This window comes from Chiroxiphia lanceolata, chromosome 8, assembly GCF_009829145.1.
Source record: "Chiroxiphia lanceolata isolate bChiLan1 chromosome 8, bChiLan1.pri, whole genome shotgun sequence".
In the NCBI taxonomy this organism is placed as follows: domain Eukaryota; kingdom Metazoa; phylum Chordata; class Aves; order Passeriformes; family Pipridae; genus Chiroxiphia; species Chiroxiphia lanceolata.
In genome coordinates, this window is record NC_045644.1 from 15,083,820 (window position 1) to 15,090,707 (window position 6,888).

The 6,888-nt window shown below is 51.5% G+C and overlaps 1 protein-coding gene across 4 annotated transcripts in view; it reads right to left on the minus strand.

The window, feature by feature from the left end:
• Window positions 1-6,888, minus strand: part of DNMBP (dynamin binding protein) — a 33,706-nt gene extending 26,818 nt beyond the window's left edge. Inside the window, exons 1-2 of one of the 4 annotated variants that reach the window (XM_032695007.1) lie at window positions 1,324-3,899; window positions 73-295 (exon numbers count right to left, since the gene is read on the minus strand). The gene's annotated coding sequence lies outside the window, so the exon portion shown is untranslated. The other 3 variants (XM_032695008.1, XM_032695009.1, XM_032695011.1) reach the window with 3 other exon arrangements.

Sequence of the window (6,888 nt, forward strand, 5' to 3'; positions counted from 1 at the left end):
GTCTCTCCCCACCCCCATGCCATGCCCCTGCTGCAGCCAGCATGCTGTGCCCTGGCCCCTGGCCACCCTCACCTCTGTCGTCCCATCCGTTGCTCCTATTACTCTCCACTGCCTTCCCCATAGCACGTGGGCTCCTTGGGACACAGGCTGTCCCTTTGTCACCAGCTTTGTACTGGCTGTACAAACAAAGAGCCCAATATCCAGCAGCCGACAGCACTCTGCCACCAAAAAGAGATGAATGGACTGGAGTGAATCAGGAGCACAAAGAGCTGCAGTTCAGGATAGCAGAAACCTACTGAGGCGGAAGGAGTAACAGTATTAAAAACATGACCATGTGGAGCAGGGAAAAAGATGGAAGAGCCATCAATTAGCTGGGAAATACTAAAGACAAGTAAGGATCCTTGGGCTGTTTGAGGTGGGGTGGCTGGGACATGCTGCTGCATGCTGGGAACAGGAGAGCAGCAGCAACAGGCACAGCAGTAGCAGGCCCTTGCAGGCACCCAGGGCTGCTCTCCACCTCCCAGACAGGCTGCCAACTGAGCTCAGGGTCCTAGGAATCCTTGCCATACTCTGAATATTCAAACTTCACTGCAGCACCGGACAAAGAGGGGAATAGGCATAATTGCTGCCTCGGAGTAGTTTCTCCAGGAGCACATGATGGTACAGTAAGATTTCTTGCATTTCTTCTGTCAAAGTTGTAATGTAAGAATGGGCTGAGGCATGCACGGATTACAGCATGTGTGCTGCAGACCCAAACCCTGGCTTTGCTGCAGCCACTGTGGCTGAGGATATGGTCCTCCCACTGATCCTGCCCATGAGAACAGGAGTGTCACTTCCTTAACACACCTGCAGCTCTGGGGACTCATCATTAAAATGTGCAAGATTTTCCAATGAGACAGAAGATTGAGAGTGACAGGGAGGACTGCAATTGCTCCACCACGTATATATTAATTACGGTTATAATAAAACACTAACGTATTCACGTCAAAAGCATTCCCTGAGAGGCAGCTTGTAAGAAAGTGTGAAGTAACTTCTAAAACTGCCAAAAAAGAATCCCACCAGGCTCATGTTCCCTCAGCAGTACCAAGAAGAGCAGGATCACTCCCTGACTCCATCCAAGTCTAGACAGTATGCCCCTGTATTTGCAAGCAGTGAATCAGTCTTGTGGGGTTTGCTTGCTCCATGACAAGAATTGAACACAAAATATTATGTTTTCTGGGACCTTGGCCTCGTCTTACTCCATGCACTGCTGTCTGCCAAATTTTCTACAAACCCCCACCTACAGAAGGAAGCCTCCCAACATATTCCAGACTGGAAACTTACTGAGTCCAACTCTTCAGGCTAAATAGTGGGCCCAAGCTTCTCCCAGATCCACCCTAGATGTGGTGAAAACAAACATTCAGCAACAGCTCACAAAGAGGCTCCAGAAGGAAGAGCAGATTGCAGGGAGAGCAGGGCTCTGTCTGTGATCCCCCGTGAGTCACGGCTCCTGACAGCTGGCCAAGCACCATCCCCTCTCACCTTAAGGATGGGTGATCCCTGCCTGCCAGAGGGAAGGAGGGAGGGCTCCGCCACAACTGAGCAAGCTCAGGGATTTCACGCTGGAGGAGGTCAGGACTGGAGTCGCAGGACTCCTGCCCCACCCAGCAGCAGACCCGCATCCAAAGAGAGCCTCACTGTGAAAGTATGAAGTTGTGGCGCAGCAGCAAACTCACCCTGCTGAGAACACACGGGCTCTGTCTCGCTGCCTGATCCTGCACAAACCAGGTAACGTGTTCCTGGCACTCGACTGCAGCCTGCCTGGTGCTAAGCTCTGGGCCTGACACAAAAGCATTGTGCAGCAAGGCAGAGAGCAGATTCCCAGAGCATTAATCACCCCCACCAGCCTGCCTGCCTGCCTGCTCAGCACACAGTAACATTACCTCCATGGAAGACTGCCTATCCCATTTTGCCATTATCTCTGGAGCGTGTCTGGTCCAGCATGGGCTGATGAAAGGAGGGGCCAGAACGAAATGACGGCTATTAACTCTGTTACAATACTGTTTTGAGACCTTAGGCACAGATTGGATCAAGTCACCACAGCCAAGAAAAGGCATTTGTACACAGACTGACAGCTTCTTGTATTCCTCCTCTCTTTTGCAGCTGAGATTGTGCAGGGTAAGAAATCTCAAACAACAGACTCACCAGCATCACAAATAATGGTCAGGCACTTGTCAAAGTACCATCACTTAGATGGAAGCAGGCCTACTAAAGATGCTGAAGCAAGGATTTCAACCACTTAAGAGATAAGGCAGCAATGTGAAGAGATCATTTTAGGCTGATTACAAAAAGTATTAACAGCCCCAGAAAAAGGAGAGACCCAAAGGGTTTGAAGACAACTAATCCAGTGGTATTCCCAAAGGGCTGCTCAGATCATGAGATAAAAAACAGTAACGGATGGATGCCACAAATTAGAAGCAAGGTAACCAAACTTAGCAGGTGCTATCACCACTTGTTTCCCCTCTCAATGATACATTTCAGTTTCTCATTGAAGAAGCAGCATTGACTATGGTCAGTATGACAGCACCATAACTGAAAAACTAATGTTTCACCAGCAGACTAAAATGTGCCTTGTGGGCTTCCACAGGCACACTGGATTTGCACAAGAGGGACAAGTGGATTCTTGTGCAGCAGATGTCTCAATCTCTTAAAAAATCTTACATCCTGCATGAGCAGTAGACCAGGAATGGGTCAGACTCACAGAAATGTACAAAAAAAAAGCTTGTAACAGAATTATTAGAGAAATTAATATTAAAAATATTAAACAAATACTGCCAGTGATATTTTTTAAAAACGAAAAACCCCCCTGCATTTCACCTACATCTTTTCATGCCTCTTTCCACTCATTATAGCTTAATGTCTGTTCACTGGAAACACAATCCACTCCCAGAGACAGAGACGCCCCTGAGCCCTGTTCAGTGCACCCTCAGGCTCTTGGATCTGGCTTTGACAAGAGATATGCTGCAGCTCTCACTGCACTCTTCAGGATCAATACACAGCACACAGTGGGAGGGAAACAGGAGTTACACCTGGCTTCACACAGCGTGTCAAGAACAGCAGCTTACTAACTACATGCTGAGGCATTTCTACCTTTTTCCTCTGTTCCTCCTCATGTTCTCCAAATCTGGACAGCCCTCCTTCCCTTCTCCACACCCCACTGCATCTGCACAGCCTGCACAGTCCTCATCCACACTTCTAGGGTAGGACATTACCTGCACACCAGCATGCCCTGACAGCTCTTGCCAGCCTTCAGAGCTGTCGCCACATACAGTGACTCTCCCTGTTCAGAGCAGAACATGTTGCTCTGTAAAGCTCCCCGAGGTCCTTGCATATTCCTGGGTGGAATAAACAATACCCCGTTGAGCCAAGCTGCCTGGGCCCCAGCTGGAGATGTTGCCAATGCAGGGACTGCAGCTCTGGCAAACTGCAGAGCTGACCCTATGAATCCCAACAACAGACGACACAACAAGCAGGACAAAAACCCAACTAATGGTGTTGGGGAGAGGAGCCTTCTCCCACCAGGGAAATGCTGATTGCTGCAGCTTCTTGTTAGGACATGCTGCTTGTCTCAGCAGATCCCAAAGAGTCCCCCTGCTGAGCTTCACACAGTGGGAAACGAGATCTCTTCTGCACTCCACCTCCTAACCCCATATGGCTCCCAGGAGGAAGAGGAATTTCCTCACTTCAAAAACAAATAGCCTCTTTTGCTTTGTCTGTTACCTGATATACCAAAAATCATTGAAATGAATTCATTTGGGATCACCAAGCATTACAGAACCAGGACTACCAAGGGCAAGGGCTGCTTAAGCAAGCTCTGGCCTACCACCACACGTGGTGGTTTGGGGTATTTGCCATGGGAGCTCTGCCATGTACCACACAAGTCATTGAAACCACTGCTTCTCTCCAGCTGGGCTCTGGCTGTCACAGTGTTCTCACTGGCTCCATTTCAGGACGTGGCTGAAGGCAGGCTGGTGGTGTTTGTGGGGGGTAAGTGAGGTATGGGGAGAAAGAAAGAGGGGCTTGTGCTGGACCAGAAGGCAAGCAAATGAAAGTCATCTGGAAACTAGAACACAGCATCAATTTTTAATGCAAAGCAGAGCACCTTGCCACAACATGTGAGCAAGACGACTGTGATGGATATTTAATCTCTGGCACTGGGGACCTAAGCACGCAAAGACCAGAACACCAGCTTAGGTGACAAGGGTTTCCCCAAATTCTGTACAGAGTGGCTGCACACACCTTACAGACCCTGTTACTGAGTCCTGTCTTCTCTCACCCCAAGGTGCACGGTTGTCTCTCTTGCCATTTTTTGTAGACAGACTAAAACAATACAACTTAGAAAAAGGAACAGAAAAAACCTCAAGAGCAGCACCACTTATGCTGTGCAGTACCCATGGCTGGGCTCCTGGGGGTAAGTAGTATACAATTACAAAATTAGTCATTACACTTTGAGCATATCTAAAACAAGTTGAACTGGGGTACAAGGACATTCCTTAACACTGCAGCACTTGACTTTGCACCCTGAACAATATTCTTCAAGATAACTTTTGGACAGAAGCCCATTATGATGCATTGATTGCTGGGCAGGGAGTCCAGAAATCTGGAAATTATTCGAGTTTAACTTGGAAGCTGTGCTCTTAACCCTCCATCACTCCTGTTCTGCACTGCCTGTTATCTCCAAAGAACCTAAAGCCCCAGCAGGGACTCTGCTGATACCTGGACCTCTTCCTTTCAGAATCCCTAGGTGCTCCTGCAAAGGAAGCAATGAATTTTATTTCCTAACAGAAAGGTTCTAAAAATAAGACAAAGTAAAAGCTGTGTCACTCAAGAGTGGGGCTGAGTAACCTTTAGAATGTGATTAGAAATATACTTTTGCTGGAGGATGAAGGGAAATCACCAGTTAAGGTAGCAAAGTGCTAAGGTAGAGCACAACTCAGGCTGCCCCATGCAAGCTCATATCACCACTGTCACAAAGTCTGCCTGAACAGTCACCCACTGCAGGGACACCTCACCTGCACTCCGAACCCTGAGATGTCACACAGCCACACCTCCCATGACAGCTAGCAGAGGTGGTGCCCTGCAAAGCTTTGTCACTCTTTTCCTCTACCCTACTGCTCAGTTCCTCCCATCCTATTGCCATTTTAACAGTTCTTAAAAACTGTTGTACATTTATACTAGTTCTTAATGTCGCTGCTAATTCTAAGCGGAGCAGCTGGAGAGAGAAGCGAAACCTTTGGCCTTGGCAGAGCAGAGGATTTCACGAACAGAACAGCAGTGGCCAGCTCAGAGACGTGGGCATTACTGGCGCTACGGAGGGCCTCTCACACAAGCAGGACGCATTTAGACACTGCCCAGCACGACTCACAGCCAGAGTGAGTCAAGATGAGGGGGCTGATGGTGACGTCTTGCAGCACGGCACAGAGGCTGTATTTGGCAAAGCATCTGCAAAACTGCAAATTCTGTATCTATGAACTCTTTCAAACAGAGGAAGATAGAATTGCAATGGAAGCAAAGGAAAGGATGGCAGAGGCAATGGGAAAGAGAGCCTTTTCAGAAGAAAATTAAGGTTATGGAATCATGACAAACCTCAAAACAGATGTTAATGCTTATGACACAACTAAAGGCTTCCTAGGTACTAGGGCAAGGAGAATGAGACGTGAAAGGACAGAGGTGGGGGGAGTACTTCAAACACCAGGAACAGCAGCAGAGGTGTTTGAACCCAGAGGCCAAATTGCATCAAGGACAAGATCAGCTGAGGCACCAATTAGGGTCAGCAAAAGGTACAGCAAAGCAGCAGCAGCTGCCTCTCAGACTGTGCTGAGGGTGACCCAAGCCTCCATCCCCTAGCAAGGCCACTGGAGGAGGCACCTCCAGTTCATCTCTGTTAAAGTATAAGGCAACTGTGTCAGGCTGAGAGCTATGCAAGAGGAATTTGCATTTGCTGGAATGAAAACAAATAGGGAACTCTCTTAAGTTTCTCTTCTCAGGCTGGCTCAAACAGAGTGGATGGCCTTAGAAGAGGATGTGGGAAAGGCACAGGCTGCAGCCTGGAGTTTCTGCTATCTGTGTACCACTTGTACCACCTGTGCCACCCTTCACCAGTGCTACCACTCCAGGCTCCCTGCACTAGACCACTCTGGGACACCTACATTGTTTCTAAAGGGCAAACTGCTCCCCTAAAACCAGCTACCTGCCTGGGGGGTGGCCACCCGGGTTACCACTGCCTGCACAGACACGGCTTAAGAGCCCACAATCCCAAGGGATGCGGGGCAGAAGGGCGGTTCCCGCTGTGCCGCACAGCTGCTCCGTGCTGCCGAGGTGCCCAAAGTGCTCCCTGGGCAGCATGGGCGCTGCGGGATGGAGCCGGCGGGGCACGGCGAGCACACAGCTGGGCACCCAGGGCTGGAGAGCCACACGGTGCCCAGCCCAGCTGCCGGGCGAGGAGAGCGCACCCACCCGAGCTTGCAGCACCCCCCGAGCCAGCGGCACCTCAGCCAGGGGCACCTCAGCCAGGGGCCGGCCAGCGCGGCCGGGGCAGCCCCGCGCACACAGCAGCCCCCCGGGGCGGGCAGGGCCGCGGGCTCGGGCGGCCGAGCGGGTGCCGGTGCGGCGGGGGGGCGGGGGCCGGGCCGCGCCGAGGCCCGGCGGAGACACAGGCCGGGCGGCCGCGGGGGCGCGCAGGGCGGGGGGAGCCGGGCAGGAGGCCGGCGGGGCAGCGGCCAGGCCGGGCGGCGGCAGCGGGCAGGGAGCGCCCGGCCACCCCGGCCGCTCCAGCGGGTCCCTACCTTCTCCCGGCCCGCTCCGGGTGCCGCGGCCGCTCCGGCCCTGCGGGTCCCGCTCCCGCCTCCG